General features: G+C 38.5%; 1 protein-coding gene across 7 annotated transcripts in view; it reads left to right on the top strand.

Moving 5' to 3' along the window:
- The window catches only part of DNAJB4 (DnaJ heat shock protein family (Hsp40) member B4), a 36,380-nt gene that overhangs the window by 992 nt on the left and 17,184 nt on the right, over positions 1-18,204 (top strand). The gene's annotated exons all lie outside the window — the stretch shown is intronic.

Below are 18,204 nucleotides of genomic sequence, written 5' to 3'. Positions count from 1 at the left end.
GGCCTTTTAAGTTAAGAACAGCATTGTTTCTTGACCAAAATAGTGTTTGTAGCTTCTTAGGCGTAGTTTCTCCCACCCCATCCTGTGGGTACTCAAATGTAAGATCACATTCTGAATTGTCATCACAGGACTAGGTATATGTGTCTGTGTCTGTGTGTGTGTGTGTGTAAGATCATATTCTGAATTGTCACCACAGGACTAGGTATACGTGTGTGTGTGTGTGTGTGTGTGTGTATAAATCGGTATCTTATGTTATATACTTCAGTTACCAAGTAATGCCAGACATTTCTTTAGACCTTCTCCAACATATCGTGGCATGTAATTTACTGTGTTAATAGTAGTAAGCTCCAGGAATCGTTAGGATACTTTAGAAGTCTTACTCCTTATTATTGAGTATATCAGTGACTTTTTTTTTCAAAAGTTATTTCTATTTAAATAACAATGAGGTAAAATGAGCTTTCTCGACTTTGTGGCATTTTGTCTTATTTGGTTAGGTCTAAAAAAATACTTTTTCAGCAGCTCTTAAGAGTAATTGTGAAAATATATATATATGCTGCATTCTTTCTGAAAACCTAAAAGTAATGTGTTCATTTGCTTAAGCACCAAAATAGCAGTTAATATGAATGTAGATGCAGGTGAGCCATCATTTCCCTTTAATAAGCTTTTAAGGCAGTCGTATCCATTTATAGCTCTGATGATCTTTTTCAGTGTTCATGGCCATCCCTATAAATTTTGGTGGGATTTGCATTTGAAAAATCAGTGCACGTACGGGACTACAGATTTAATCATAATATATAGAAAGAGTAAAAGCAGTGTTGGGTGTGCGGCTAGGTAGAAATTTTCCAGTTGTATTTTGAGAATGTCTTGATTTTTTCATATTTTATTAGGCAATACAATCAGACCTTTTGATCAATGTAATTTACCACAGTGCTATAATTTACCCTCAAAACAAATTTATATATATCCCAATTTATTTTAGTTATCACTGAATATCGAAAATATGTAAGGACCTCAATTTTCTTTTTTTTTTTTTTTTTTACATACTCGCTCTGTTGCCCAGGCTGGAGTGCAGTGGCGCGATCTTGGCTCACTGAAACCTCAGCCCCCCAGGTTCAAGAGATTCTCGCACCTCAGCCTCTGGAGTAGCTGGGATCACAGGTGTGCACCACCATGCCCAATTAATTTTTTTTTTTTTTTTTTTTTTTGAGACGGAGTCTCACCCTGTCACCCAGGCTGGAGTGCAGTGGCATGATCTCGGCTCACTATAACCTCTGCCTACCGGCTTCAAGCAATTCTGCCTCAGCGTCCTGAGTAGCTGGGATGACAGGCACCCACCACTACGCCCAGCTAATTTTTGTATTTTTAGTAGAGACAGTGTTTCACCATGTTGGCCAGGCTGGTCTCGAACTCCTGACCTCATGATCCACCCTCTTTGCCCTCCCAAAGTGCTGGGATTACAGGCGTGAGCCACTGCGCCTGGCAAGAATAAAATTCTTGATAGCTTAATCTTTTGGAAAAATTAATGCTTGAGACAAAGTTTCTTTGTGAAAATATAAATAAACTGCTTTTTAGGACCTCTTCAGTGAAGCTGGGAGGAATATGTGGGGGGTTGCTAAGGTGTCATTCCAAACTTTTCAGTGTTCTTCAAATCTAATAAAAGAACAAACATCTTTACTGTATTATACAAAAGGCCTCTTTGAATATTAATGGAGTATTTGGTTACTCCACACATTGCCAGGATCTGTCCTTTGATTATAATCATGGGAGATACAACAGGGCATCATAGAATATATAGGAAATAGATTATTAATTTTTAGAGAAAAGAGCTCTCCACCTTTCTTGTAAGATATAACACTCCCAGCTTCCCATTACTTTAGGTAATAATGTTAGATTGAAAGTTTGGGACTCCTAAAAGCGTCTATCTTAAATAACTGGCCTTATCATCCGGTTCTTGAGTTAGTTTAGCTTATTCCATAGCATACATTATAATAATTTATAATAAAGCTGCTGTATACAAATATGCACTAATATACTTGTAATTTCCTGTAAATTGATCCTATACTTGTTTCCTAGATGTTTCCAAACCTGTGTCTTTACAACTACCTACAAAACTTTGGTTTTACATGTTGCCTCAAAAACAAAATGTCTAAAATTCATATATTTACTGTTCTTATTCTCCCTTTTTTTGTGGTCAAAACATTTATTGTTTCTTTTCCTATTGGATCATATATTTAGATAATCAGGTCTTCTGTTACATTTATTTTTTTCATTAATCTTTAGCTAAATAAAAAAATCCAGATTAAAAATAGTCTTTTCTCATGAAACAACCTGACTAACCAATTGTAGTGACCTTTTATTTATTCAGTGGTTACCCGCATTGGCTACAGGGAGCTTTTAAAAAATATGAAAGGCCGGGCGAGGTGCCTCATGCCTGTAATCCTAGCACTTTGGGAGGCCTAGGCGGGTGGATCACCTGAGGTCAGAAGTTCAAAACCAGCCTGGCCAACATGGCGAAACCCCGGCTCTACTAAAAATACAAAAATTAGCTGGGCATGGTGGCAGGTGCCTGTAATCCCAGCTACTCGGGAGGGTGAGGCAGGAGAATTGCCTGAACCCAGGAGGCGGAGGTCGCAGTGAGCTGAGATCACACCACTGCACTCCACCCTGGTGACAGAGTGAGATTCTGTCTCAAAAACGAAAGAAAGAAAGGTTAGCCCTAACTCCTACTTCCAGAAACTGATTTAATTGGTCTATATTTGAATCCGTAAAAGCTTCCTGGGTTAATCCTAAAGTGCAGACACGTTTGAGAACCACTGAAATACACAAGTGTACAAGGTCTGGCTGACTTTTGCTTATTTTTAATGGCTTGCAGTTTGTTTCTAGTTACGAGTATATAGTCTTGAGATGAATTCAGGGTCTAGAAACATCTTTTTTAAAACTGTTAAAATAATTAAATGGGAAGTGATTAGACTGAGGTACCTCCAGTGCCCTGTGTTCCTACATAAGCAAACTGAAACCTAATTCAATGTAAACTGTCTTAACCAATCAGAAACTGCCAATTAACCTTTAACTAGGGACTTTTCACTGGAATGGTCCAAATCAGGCTGTTGCTCCACTTTAATCAAATGTTTTCTTTGCCTTGTTCCTGCATTCATCCTGTGAAAGTCCTTCTTATCCCTTCAGCCCTAAGCCATTGAACTACTTTCAATTGGGACCTGTCCTATTCATGAATCAATTGAAAGTTTTTCTTTTAGCTGGACTAACTCAAACTTTTTGTTAGCTGGACTTAGGCAGAGTTTCTTAACAAAAGGTCACCAGCGTCATCAAGAGTGCTTTTTAGAAATGCGGATACCTGAGCCCTACCTGGACCTACTGAATCGTGTTTTGGGGAATCTATGTTTCTTTTTCTTTTCTTTTTTTTTTTTCAGAAAGTAAGCATCATAGTTGATTCTACTCATCAAGATTTGAAAACTACTCTTTTACACAAAACATATTTAATATTTGAGGAATTAAAGTGAATTAAATTTTGTTTCCCTGGCTAGATTGTAGTAAATGTTATGAATATAGAAATTTTGTCTTCTCCCTTTTCCCCTCCTCTGTTTAAAAGAGGGCTAGTCAAGGACCGGGTCTTATTCTTTGGTTTGCCCAGTATGCTTTTATGTTGGTAAAAGTTTAATAAATGCCGGGCGCGGTGGCTCACGCTTGTAATCCCAGCACTTTGGGAGGCCGAGGCGGGCGGATCACGAGGTCAGGAGATCGAGACCACGGTGAAACCCCGTCTCTACTAAAAATACAAAAAATTAGCCGGGCGTGGTGGCGGGCGCCTGTAGTCGCAGCTACTTGGAGAGGCTGAGGCAGGAGAATGGTGTGAACCCGGGAGGCGGAGCTTGCAGTGAGCCGAGATCGCGCCACTGCACTCCAGCCTGGGTGACAGAGTGAGACTCCGTCTCAAAAAAAAAAAAAAAGTTTAATAAATATCAAGTTGAATTCTTTATTCCACTATCATTTTCCTACAAAGCTACATATGATTATGAATGTGGATGGCCTTTGAGGCCAGATGGCACCGAAGGGTAGTTTCACACAAACTTTTCTTAGGATATCAGTCTTGGAAAGACCTTGAAGGTAATCTCGCCCATTTGTTTCATTTTATGTTGGAGGAAACCATAACACAGATTGCTGAGTGCCTTCTACAAAGTGCCAAGATTAATTGCAGAGCCACGACTAGATTTCTAATCCAGTGCTCTTTATTTTGTGAACTATCTTCTATATGAAGCATCAGTGTTTGGGTTGGAGGTTTTCTGCTTCTTAGGTACAAGAGGAAGAAGAATCTACAGAACCAAAAACATCTTAATTTTTGTAATCAGGATGTCTACTGACAACATTTCCTTCTGAAAATAGGTTATTGAAAGATCAAGGATCTTTGCCAGTGAAATCCTTAACTGGAAGTGGGTGGGTACAAGATATAAAACTCATTTGGTATAACAATTTTGTTGTTGTTTTTTAGTGGAACTTTGCTTCTCTGTTCTGACATTTCCATGTCTCTATTTATAGCAGTGATCTCTTTGGAATTTGCCTTCTGATTCCATTTGTTCTTTTATGTTGCTTCATATTAACTGATATTCTCACTTCATTTAAAAAAATTTTGAAGGGACATGTACTTAAGAAAAAGGAATTAATTTTTTTTATAAGAAACATCTGGAGGTACTATTTTTCTATGATTTATCATAATCATTGTTTATGCCAGGTTATCTAATTGTAGCAATAATATAAATACTATTTTTTCAAGCAAGAATGGTAATTTTAAAAAATTTAAGTGCATATTAAGCTTTAGACCCCTTTTATCCAGGACAGATATTACCTTTAGATTCTTAACAACCTTGCTCCTTAACTATGCACTTTGATATAAATGAAGATTGAGAGGTTTTAGTTAGAGCCTTTAAGTGGTAAACTGTCAAGGGCAGGAGCTATCTTATTTACCTTCGAGATGAACATAATGCCTGGCATCTAGTAGGTCCTAATTAATCCATTTATTCAACAAAAATTCTGGGCATTGTTCTAAGTGCTAGAGATACAGTAGTAAACAAAATAGACATATATCTCACCGTCTTGTCTTGAGCATGCTAGTGAGTGAAGGTGGAATGAAACCATGGATCACTTTGCAGAGACTCCCTATTGTTTTCAGACAATTATTTGTATCAGTGTAACCAATAATAGCCTGTAGCTAATTACGCAATGGTTTGAAGAGTCAGAATGGAAGAAGCTGAATGATCAGATAGATCATTCATTCATTAAACATTTAATTTCCTAGTGTATGTTAAATTATTTGAAACAAGCTCATGAATGTGAGTCATTGTCATCCCAATTGTCAGCCTGATTCTTGTGCTCTGTTTATATCTTGGGGTAAAGACTTCAAGCCTCTGGCCAGGTTACAGACGGGGAACTTCATCTCAGATCACGTACCACTGAATCCCAAGTGCATAAAATAACGTGTGCCATGTAGTAAATATTACTACATTAATCCTTAACTACTCAAAGTGCAATTTCCTCACTGCTTATGGCCACAGCCTGCATCTAGTCTTCATCCAGACAACTCAAACGATAAAAATCTTCAAGTCTGATATTCTCCTCAAGATGACCTCTTGTCAGTTTGTTTCCTAATGTACTTCCGTTCCTCTAGTCTTTTGACACTTCTCTTTTCTTTCCATCTCTTACTTGCTGGCTTTCCTTCTTTGCCAGTCACTTCAGTAATTCTCAACTCCCACTCCCCTTTGTCTTTTAGTTGTGTCCATTCTTTAAATCAACAACTCTTAAATCAGTTCAAATAGACTTTGGAGTCAGATGAACTTCAAATCACCATTTGCTACTTCAGTGACCTTGCCAAATTCTTTAACCTTTTTTGAGTTTGTTTACTCTTTGGCACCCTAAGCATTGTTTTGAAAATTAAGTGAGATTATTGTATCCAGATACTTTTGACCACAAGTAATGAAAACCCATATTAAATGGCTTAAATAATAACAAAAAATCCAGGGGTAGAGTGGCTCTAAGGCTGGTTGATTAGCAGCTCAACAATTTATGAGGTACCCATGTTTTTTTCATCTTTGCCTTCTACCACCCTCAGCTTCTTGACTTTACTCCCCTAATGATTGCATAATGGGTGCCACAGTTCCAGATGTCATGCAGTCATGATTGTTAAATGGAAGGGGAAAGTTTCTGCTACCAACATCCCTACCCTCCACCCCTGCCCACAACTGCCAATCTTATTAACCTTGTCCTGACCAGAGCTGAGTCACAGGCTTACTCTATCAAGTGTTATACTGGCTTAGAATAATTAGGATTCATCTCAGGGATGAGGGAGAGGCCCCACTTTCCTAGTAATAGTTATTCTTACTACTGCATTTGTGAATGCTAGGACTTAATCCTTGTGCCCTTTTACCCCATCTATGATTCTAGTAATTTCCTCTAGTCTCGTGGTTTCAAATATCACCCACACTCTTCCCAAATTTTTCTCGTTTGTCTGGACTGCTGTGAATACCAGACTCACATATACAACTGCCTACTGGAATTTCCATGCATCTTATTTTATTATTTTTTTAAGAGACAGGATCTCTGTCGCCCAAACTGAAGTGCAGTGGTGCAATCTTAGCTCATTGCAGCCTTGAGCTCCTGGGCTCAAGTGATCCCCCTGCCTCAGCCTCCTGAGTAGCTAGGACTACAGGCATGCATCAGCACACGTGGCTAATTTTTAAATTTTTTGTAGAGATGGGGGTCTCGCTATGTTGCCTAGGCCGGTCTCAAACTCCTGGCCTCAAGCAGTCCTCCTGCCTTAGCCTCCCAAAGTGTTGAGATGACCAGTTTGAGCCACTGTGCCTGGCCCCATGCATCTTTATTTTATATGTCCAATATTGAACTCCTCAGTTTCTCCCTTCTCCCCTCTCTATTTTAGTAGATAGGGGAGTAGCAAGTCTGTTCTCTCTTTGCTGAAGTTGAAAAACCTTGGTGTCCTTATTGGTTTTTCCTCACATTCCCTGTCTGATTCACCAGGAAATCCTGTTGACTCTACCTTTAAAATATATCCGGAAGTTCACCACTTCTCATCACCTCCACTGCTACATCATGGTCCAAACCACCTGAATGTATATATATATTGCTACTTCAGTGACCTTGCCAAATTCTTTAACCTTTTTTGAGTTTGTTTACTCTTTGGTACCCTAAGCCATATGTATATATACACATATATGTAAAATATATGTGTATATATACATATAGATTTTATATATATGCATAATATATATACATATATATATATATTTTTCCCCCCAGACAGTGTCTCACTTTGTCACTCAGGCTGGAGTGCAGTGGTATAATCAGAGCTCGCTGTAACCACAAACTCCTGTGCTCAAGCAGTCCTGCCTCGGCCTTCCGAGTAGCTAGGGTTACAGGCATGTGCCACCATATCTGGCTGACATTTTTTATCTTTTGTAGAGGCAGAGGATCGTTACATTGTCCAGGCCAGTCTGAAACTCATGGCCTTAAGCTATCCTCCTGCCTCAGCGTTCCAAAGTGCTGGGATTACAGGTCTGAGCCACTGTGCCCATCAGTTCTTACTGGTCTTCCACCCTTGCCCACTGTCTTTCCCATGCTGTTAAGAATCAAAGTGACCTATCATTCTGCATAAAACTCTCCAATGGCATTTGTATCTTCCCTCAGAATGCAAGTCAAAGTCTTTACTGGCCTACAAGCCTCTGTATTGCACCTGTTAATTTCTCTGACCATCTTTCAACCCCTTCACCATCTCTATCATTCTGACTCAGCCACCTTGCAGTTCCTCAAAGATGCCTTGCATTCCCTCACTTCTAGGCTTTGGTGTTTAATATTTCCCTCTATCCAATAAGTTCTACCATATGGATGCATAGCTTTTCTCCTTTCCTTTCAGATTGTAGTGCGAATATCATTTTCTCTGAAATCATTTCTGGCTACCCTATCTAAATTTTGAATCTGCTTATTTACATTTTCTGCTTTATTTTTCTTAGCTTTTATCACCATCTAACACAACTTACAGTATTTAAAAATTTTTATTATATCTCCTCCCGCTAGAATGTACAGAGAATGAGGCAGGGATTTTTGTTCATACTGTATCCGTAGCACCTAGAAAGGTGCCTTGGCATATGAAAGGTCCTTAATAAAAATTTGTAAATAAATGAAGTTTCATTCATTCTGGTTTCAGCTGGGTCCTTAGTGGGATTTTAGTCATTGTTTGTTTCTGATCAGCTGCTTCCCTATTTTCCATAATTGACATACTGAATTACCACCATTCTTATCAAACACCCTACTTTGAATCCTTAGCAGTGGATGTCCCCTCACCCCTCTCTTTTTAAAGAGTATTGATACTGTGTGTGAACTTCTTGGTCTTCCTAGTCCTTTTACTTTCAAATTTATAAATTGTCGTCGTCTAATTCCTTTTGCTCTCAGAGCCCACCTCTAATTTTATTCACGTCTTATCTACTGGTACTCTTGGTATCAAATCATATCAAATCTTATCTTCCTTGAGATGTCATTTAAGCAATTATTTCTTTTATTATATGTCTTATATGTTTTTAAATATCCTCCTCTATATTGGTTTCTTCTTCTGTGGACTATCTTAAAACCTCCTTTATCCTTTCCTTATTACAACCCTATCTCCTTTACTTCAGACAACTTTTTAGAAATATTTAAATTTACTATTTCATTTTCATTTCCCTCTTAATGTTCAATTTATCGCATTCTAGCTTTTATTCGTCACAGTTCTATCTACCTCATAGAATTCTGAGAGATTAAATGAGATACATGTGTTTTTAGAATAATGCTTGCACATTGTTAATATTTTTTTGAGGGCTCACCAGGATTAACTATTACTATTGAAGCCAAAATAATTCTCACTCTTACACATACTTTTTTGTCATCTTTCTTTACTTTTCTATATCCTTCATGAAATAGTTTCTGTCTTGGTTTTTGGACACTAGTGGTGTCAAGATGCCTTCAGCTCCAAGTAAGAGAATCTCTTAAGTCCAGTGATAGGTAGTTCCAAGATTGATTTAGAGATGCAACACTGTCAAGTTGGGCTCTTACTGTCTTTGTATTCTGCCGTTTTCACTGTGTCATAGATGTCTACCTTTAGGATTGTAAGAATTTCATTATTCAAAAACAGGATGCAGTGCTGGGGTTTCTCCTTGGTGGATATCTCCTTATAGGGAGGAAAATCACCAGAACATCTCTCTTACATCTCTTTGGCTAGAACCATGTCACATGTCCGCCCTTACACAATCACTGGCAAAGGAAATACTACTGTGATTGATTTAAATCAACCCTGAGCCATCCGCCAGAGACTGGGGGATGCTCTCACCTTCCTTGAGTTCATTACTCTATTTCTGGGAGAAAATATCTGTTAGCTAGAAAGAAGATATGAATTGTTCTTTAGTATGTAACCAGCAGTGTCTGCCATAGCATTCTCACCTAGTTGATCTCTGATGGTTCCTTCTGTCTTTTTTATTGTCTCCTGTTGATTGATGTGCCCCTTAAATGCTGGTCATCCCAAAGTTCTGTCTTTGATTCTTTCCAAAAATTGTTCCTCCTTCACACTATAAAATATCACTTGCATTAGGATCCTTTGTAAATATTTGTCTCCAACTAATATTTCCAAGCTGTAGTTCAGAATATCTCCTGGATGTCTTCATCCACGTTCACTTCAAATGAATATTGTTGTGTTGGTTTTTGGAGAGTCAAAAATTAAATAAAATTTACCTTATATTATCTTACATTTTAATGAGGTAGTTAGCCAGAGAAATAAGTAACTAGGAATGCAGTCTTATGCAGCAAAACTTACCAACTATTGAACTAGCATAGATGAAGGGGTTATTAATAAGGTTACAGGAATGTTCACAGTAGAACTTGTCTTTACACTTCAAAAGTACTCTTTCTTATATTCTATACTTTCATTAGTAGCACAACCGTGCACACCTTTGTCAATCCAGAAATGGGCAGTCTGAAATCCTTCCTCTTCCCTACATCCAGCTGATGGGCAAATTATACAGATGCTATTTCTTACTACTTAATCCTACCTGTTGGTCTGTTTATATCATAGCCATCCTACTTTAGGTTCTTGTTATTACTCATCTCTTTGTGATTCATTCATTCAGTAAAAGTTTATTGAACAGCAATATATTGTAAACGCCTTGTTCTAGAAATAAAACAGGACCCCACTGGTTACAATCCAGTGGATAAGGCGTAAACACACAGATGGTTATGTAAGGTGATGTGTAATACAGTGGAGATATGGGGGGAAGTGTAGGAGCTCAAGGTCCGGGGAATCTAACCCAAGTTGGGCTTCACAGAAGCCCAACTGCAGGGTGAGTCTCAAAGCAGAAGTAAACTAGGTGAAGGGCTCCTGGAGTAGGGAAGAGGGAAATACACTTACACACATACCCTATTTGCTTTATATATAACAAATATCACTTCAAAGGTATTAACTTTGGTGCCTGTGTACTTAATAATGTTACCGTTGTTCAAAAACAATTTTTTTAACTGATTATGGTTAATGCAGAAGATTCTTAGTAATGATACTATTATACAGTTGATTCTCATTATTTGTCAATTCTGTAGTTATGAATTTGCCTACTCACTGAAATGTATTTGTAACCCCAAAATCAATACTCGAAATGCTTTTAAGGTCATTTTTAGACATATGCATGTTCAGAGTGGCAAAATATTTAAGAACTAGCTGAGCTTTGCACAGAGGCTCACATCTGTAATCTCACCACCTTGGGAGGCTGAGGCAGAAGGATTGCTTGAGGCCAGGAGTTCAAGACCAGCCTGGGCAACATAGTGCAACCCCTCCCACCATCTCCACACACACAAAAAATGAACTAGCTGAGGTTGAACAAGTCAGTTTGACTTGTTCATGAGGTCTGCCCTCATGTTTCAGCTCTCATACTTTTAAACAAGTCTCCTTTTCATGGTCCATTTAGTGCCACATTTTTGTATTTTTGTGCTTTCTATTTTTTTTATTGGTGACTTTAGTATTTAAAATGGCCTCTAAGCATAGTGGAAGGCTGTGATGTGCCTTACAGAGAAAATTCAAGTGTTAGGTAAGCTTCCTTCATTCAGGCATGAGTCATAGTTCTGTTGGCTATGAGTTCAATGTCAGTGAATCAACAATATATATTATTAAGGTATCTTTAACAGAAATACACATAGAAGAGGTTATATATTGATCAGTTGATGAAAATGTGACCAGAGCCTGGCAGGAACCTAACACTGTATTTCCCTTAGGTGTAGTGACTCAGTATTCTCTAATTTAGCATTCGAGATGACTTTATAGAACATAACCATGGCAAATGTTTTATAGAACATAACTATGGGTTTTACAGAACATAACAAATGAGAATCAACTACTTCAGGGTAAATTTCATTTTGGGAAATAGCCATTATCATTTATGACCAGGACAGATGAATTAGATGGGAATGGTCAAGGGGAACAATACAGAGGTATGATTATTAAACAGTCTTTCTCTGCCATTTAAAACACTTGCCACCCTTTTTGATAAGCATCTCACCTCATACTTCAAATATGCTAATATATTCCCTTTAGCAGTCATGTCCAGGTTGAGAATCAGCATATAAGTTTTATTTTACCATCAGACAAGCAAAAACAGGTTGACCTTTATTCTATTTTTTTGGAGGCAGTCTCACTCTGTTGCCCAGGCTGGAGTGCAGTGGCGCGATCTCAGCTCACTACAACCTCTGCCTCCCAGGTTCAAGCGATTATCCTGCTTCAGCCTCCGGAGTAGCTGGAATTACAGGCATGTGCTACCACACCTGGCTAATTTTTGTATGTTTAGTAGAGACAGGGTTTCACCATGTTGGCCAGGCTGGTCTCGAACTCCTGACCTCAGGTGATCTGTCCACCTCAGCCTCCCAAAGTGCTAGGGTTACAGGCTTGAGCCACCACGCCTGGCCTATTTATGAGTGTTTATTGTAAAAACTATAGTTTTTAAAGTTTGCCAGATGCAATGAAATTTTATCATGTTTAGTGCTTTATTTAGACTTTCCTCTGCCTCCAGCGAAGAATAATTTGTATAAAGCAGAAGTTGGCAAACATTTCCTGGTAAGGGCCAGACGGTAACTGTTTTAGGCCTTGTGGGCCATACAGTCTCTGCTGCAACTACTAAACTCTACCGCTGTCTGGCAAAAGCAACAATAGACAGTAGATATTACTTTATATAGTTATAGTATAAACTCCTTTTTCTTTCTTTTTTTTCTGAGACAGTCTTGCTCTGTCACCCAGGCTGGAGTGCAGTGGAACGATCTTGGCTCACTGCAACCTCCACCTCCCAGGTTTAAGCAATTCTCCTGCCTCAGCCTCCCAAGTAGCTGGGACTACAAGTTTGTGTCACCACATCTGGCTAATTTTTTTGTATTTTTAGTAGAGACAGGGTTTCACCACGTTGGCCAGGCTGGTCTCGAACTCCTGACCTCAATTGATCCACCCTCCTTGGCCTTCTAAGGTGCTGGGATACAGGCGTGAGCCACCGCGCCTGACCTATTTATAGTATAAATTCCTTAAGGGTAGGGACTATGTATTATACTGTTTTATCCTTCATGTTACATGTAACAGTATAGCACAGTGGGGTCTCAGTAATGGTTGGCTTGATATGCTGATTTGACCTAGATAATAAAAAGTTTATATTTTTGAAATATTAATAACTCGAACATTAAAACCCATCCATTTACAGTTAATTTATTTTAGAGATCTATTTTTTCTCTAAATATCCTTCTCTAGACAATTATAATAGTTCAAGCTCATGCATTTGGAATTAGGTAGTCAATGGCTGAATTTTATAGTAGTTAGTAAATACTATAGGACACATTGGCTTATTTATATAATGTTCTAATACTTATATTTGGTAGCCATTATTAAAGTCTTTGAATCATAGTTAAGTCTCCATGGTAGCAGTGGTTTGATGATTATGTTTTAATGGATGCAGTGTACGATAAAGTTAATTCATAGTTAAAGTTTGGTACTGATTTAAATTAAATCGTTTGAGAGGCCAGGCACAATGGCTCACACCTGTAATCCTAGCACTTTGGGAGGCTGAAGTGGGAAGATAGCTTGAGCCCAGGAGTTCAAGACCAGCCTGAGCAAAATAGGGAGACGCTATCTCTACAAAAGAAAAAATAGCTAGGCATGGTGGCACATGCCTGTAGTGCCAGCTATTTGGGAGGCTGAATTGGGAGGATTGCTTGAGCCCCGGAGGCTGAGACTGCAGTGAGCCATAATCAAACCACTGCACTCTAGCCTGGGTGACAGAGCAAGACTGTCTCAAAAAAAAAAATTATTTGAGAATGTAAACAATTAGCTAAACAAACTTGCTAAATAATCAGTTTGTTGCAGTCTTGGCTAAGAGCCTAATAGTTCAGTGAAACAGCTGCATATCCTCTCCTCCTGCCTTATCTCTTGGGCTACAGACATTTTTTTCTCTGTACTCCTTAAACTACTCTCTTTTTTTTTTTTTTTAACTGCTTCTTTTTCTAATGAGCCAGTTAAGATGACGTCTCAGACCACATATAAGAAAAGAGTATGAGAAGAGACATTTTAGAAAAGATAAAAGTGAAAATCACGTAGATTCCTCATTTCCAAGTGTTGCTTTTACAATTAAACATTGTGAAAGTATTTGTCAGCTGAGCATGTGTAAATCCATTCCTGCTACCTTAAGTGTAAAGTATTATTTTGAAAAAAATTCTCATATCATTTATACAGATGAACAATGTAATACTATTTTATAAGTAAAATAGAGTTCACCTGTTAAGACTTTATTTACCCTAAATGTGCATGTGAGAGGTATGTATGTGTGGTATACTTGGGCTGAGATTCACAGGCTGAGATTTCTGAAAAATTGGATTATAGCACTGCTGACTAGAAGGAACCATTAGATCTGCACTGTCCAACACAGTAGCCACTAGCCACATGAGGCCCTTAAGCTACTGAAATGTACCTATCTGAATTGAGGTCAAAGTGTAAAATACATGCTGTATTTCAAATATTTAGTACAAAAAATAATGTAAAGTATTTCATTGATAATTTGTATTTTGATTATATGCTGCAATGATAATATTTTGGATTTACTAGGTTAAATAAAATACATTATTAAAATTAATTTCACGTTTCTTTTTACTTTAAAAAATACGGTTTCTGGAAATGTGGCTTGCATTTGTAGCTTGCTTTATATTTCTGTTGGACAGCACTGGTCTAAATAGTGTGATCTTTCAACACAAGCAAAGTGTTATAATGAAATATTAGTTTATCAAGACCCATTTAAAATGATGTAGAAACTCTAGCTCTTTTTTAAATTTTTTGGCTAATACAGTGTTTTTGGTTTTGTGTTTTGGTTTTGAGACAGTCTTGCTCTGTTGCCCAGGCTTGAAGTGCAGGCATCGTGATCATGGCTCATTGCAGCCTCATCTCCCTGGGCTCAAGTGATCCTCCTGCCTCAGCCTCCCAAGTAGCTAGGACTACAGGTGCATGCCACCACATCTGGCTAATCTGTTTTGTTTTTTGTAGATACGAGGTCTCACTATGTTGCTCAGCTGGTCTTGAACTCCTAGACTCAAGTGATCCTTTTGCCTTGGCTTCCTAAAGTACTGGGATTACAGGTGTTAGCTATCACCCTGGGCCTAACTCAGTGTTTCAAATCAGTGTAAAGAACACTTTATTTTAAATTAGCCGGGTGTGGTGGCACGTGCCTGTAGTCCCAGCTACTTGGGAGACTGAAATAGGAGAATCACTTGAACCCAGGAGGCGGAGGTTACAGGGAGCCCAGACTGTGCCATTGCACTCCAGCCTGGGCAACAGAGTGAGATTCTGTCTCAAAAAAAAACAAAACAAAAAAAGGAACTCTTTATTTTAAATTATTTCAAAATGCCAGGAAAGTATATTAGCTCACTTTACATTCACTAGTCATTAGCAAGCTTTCAAGGACTTACTGTAAAAGAGGGTGACAAAGAAGGGCTAGTTGTTGCTTGAATATTTTATTCATCCCAGTTAGAATAAGTTCTATACTCCCCAAAAAAGAAAATGATATATATGTTTTTTGGATACAGGGTCTTACTCTGTCACTCAGGTTTGAATACAGTGGCATGCTGACAGCTCACCTGCAGCCTTGACCTCCTGGACCCAAGCCATCCCCCTGCCTGAGCCTCCATGCCTGGCTAATTTGTAAATTTTTTGTAGGGATGGAATTCTCACTTCATTGCCCAAGCTAGTCTCAAACTCCTGGGCTCAAGTGATCCTCTCACCTCGTGCTTCTAAAGTGCTGGGATTACAGGTGTGAGCTACTGCACCTGGCTGATTTATTTTTTTAAGTATAAAATATGTCTGATCCCTGGGTGTCTCCAAATCTAGTAATTTCTATACATTTAAAGCAATTTTATTTTCTTATGTTTTGAAAGGCATGTACTTTTTAATTTTTTAAACTTAATTTAAAATCTTGTTTTAAAGACCACTAGACAAAAAAATTAAATGTACATATTATAGTGCTTCATTCAGGGAAAGTATAAAACCAAGCCATGACACAGTATCAATATTTGAAAGCTTGGGGAATTACTAATATTACTGTAGAGATAAAATGGAAATTTTGATGATACAGACAATAGTACACAGAGAATTATGACTAAAATTGTTCTTCCAACCATTTTAAGTTAATTTGCCATCTTATGTTGGTGCTCTTGGAGGATCTCCCTCTGTCACCCGGGTGGACTGCGAGCATGGCTCACTGCAACCTTGATCTCCTGGGCTCAAGTGATCCTCCTGCCTCAGCCTCTAGAGTAGCCGGAACCACAGGCATGAGCCACAGCGCCTGGCCAGGAAGCTCACAAATTATTAATGAAACTTTGTTAAGAACCCTTTACCTTACTGACAACCAGAAAAGTAATTTCACTGGTTTGGAAATAAATGGACACTTAAGAAATGAAGCAACCTCTTCAAGTAATTTTTTTTCAAAGACCAAACTATTGAATTAGTGCTTTTTGAAGAGCATGAAAGAGCAGTCATCAAGTGTGACATTAAAAACTTTCAGCTGGGTGCAGTTGCGCACGCCTGTAATCCCAACACTGGGAGGTTGAGATGGGAGGATTGCTTGAGCCCAGGAGTTTGAGACCAGCCTGGTAAACATAGAACCTGTCTCTACAAAAAAAAAAAAAAAATTCTATATATATATATATTTTAGCAAGATGTGGTGGTGGTGTGAGCCTGTAATACCAGTTACTTGGGAGGCTGAGCCCAGGAGAGATCATGGCTGCAGCAATCTGTGTCAGTGCCACTGCACTGCAGCCTCGGTGACAGTAAAACCCTGTCTCCATAAAAAAAACTTCGAACAATCTGACCGTAACTTATTTTCTGCCAGCTTCCTAGGGCAAGCCTTCCTAATTTGCATGCATTAATCTCACCAGTGTTTTTGCTGTATCAAATAGATTTTATGCTCTTTTGCTTCTTGACTTTGTGTTCCTGATCCAAATTGCAAATTCTCCCTTTCTCTTTCAAAATCTATCAGTCTTTCATGACTTTGCTCACATTTTTCTGTTCTGAAGTCTTTCCTATCCCCACCACTCCAGCCCAAGTTGAGGATAGTAATTAACTTTTTTTTTTCTTCTTTTTGAGACAGAGTCTCCCTCTGTAACCCAGTTTGGAGTATAGTGGTGTGATCTTGGCCCACTGCAACCTCCACCTCCCAGGCCGAAATGATCCTTTCACCTCAGCCTCCTGAGTAGCTGGGACCACAGGTGTGCACCACCACGCCCAGCTAATTTTTGTATTTTCTGTAGAGACAGGGTTTTACCATGTTGGCTGGTCTTGATCTCCTGGCCTCAAGTGATCTGCAGTCCTTAGCTTCCGAAAGTGCTGGGATTACAGGCGTGAGCCACCGCACCGGCCTCTGTTTTACTATCTTTAAAGCTCTTAAAACGATCTCATTTCGTTACTTTTTATTGTTTGTCTTCCCCCTCTAAAATATGAGTTGAATAAGAGCAAGGATAATGTCTATCTAGTTAACAGCACCTAAAATAGTGTGTGACACAAAATAAACACTCCATAAATATTTGCTGAGTGATTGAAATACTTTGTGTAAAATGTGCATATGATAACCACCTTTTTAAACAGTTTGTGTACCCATCAAATACTATAAAATGGACAGTCAGATACTATTGACAAATTCCAAATATAATGAATCCAAACTACTGTCATTGCCTAAAAAAGGACATTTACAGGTAAGGGGCGTGGGGGAGTTGGATTTCTAAAACAATTTAAGCTTAAATGGATAGGGCTTAATGTCTTAAAGACACTTGCCTTAAGTTTATGTCTTTCAGCTTGTAACATAGATAAGGTAAGAAGTGAATCTCTTTAAAATTTCTCAGCTGAGCGCGGTGGCTCAGACCTGTAATCTCAGCACTGTGGGACACCAAAGTGGGTGGATCGCTTGAGCCCAGGAGTTCTAGACCAGCCTGGGCAACATGGTGAAACCTCGTCTGTACTAAAAATAGAAAAATTAGCCAGGCCTGGTGGCATGCCTGTAGTCCCAGCTACTCTGGGGGCTGAGGTGGGAAAATCGCTTGAGCTCAGGAGGTCGAGTCTGCAGTGAGCTGAGATTGTGAGATCAGGAACACAAAGTCAGCCTGGGCAACAGAGTGAGACCCTGTCTCTAAATAAATAAATAAATAGATTTTATGGGTCTGTATCTTGGCAACACACACAATAAATAAATAAAAATTTCCCTATTTTTCCCCTAAAGACAAAGTTGCATTTGTAGCCACCACAAAATTAATAGGTATTGTAATTATTATGCTCTGGAAACTTTTCACAGGAATGAGAACTGGGGGTCTGAGTTCCAAACTTACATCAAGCATTTGCTCTACAGCAATCTATGGTAATGATACCTCTTAGTGCTTACTGGTTTTTTAGGAAAGTATAATGTGTAGTGGTAAGATATAGTCCATTATTAAAAGGCCAATAATTTGATTTTATATAACTATTTAGATATTATCTTAAAAACAGGTGAAACATTAGGATAGACAAAGCCCAGTACCCTCTAGTTTTATGTAAATATTGGAACAGTGTATGTTTAAGTATTGTCAAGAATATCTTAGCTCATTATTAGACTATAGCTATAGAAAAGCTCTTTG

This window comes from Hylobates moloch, unplaced genomic scaffold (genome assembly GCF_009828535.3).
Source record: "Hylobates moloch isolate HMO894 unplaced genomic scaffold, HMol_V3 SCAFFOLD_5, whole genome shotgun sequence".
NCBI lineage: Eukaryota > Metazoa > Chordata > Mammalia > Primates > Hylobatidae > Hylobates > Hylobates moloch.
The sequence above is the reverse complement of the archived record's forward strand: the minus strand, read 5'-3'. Positions and strand labels throughout refer to the sequence as shown.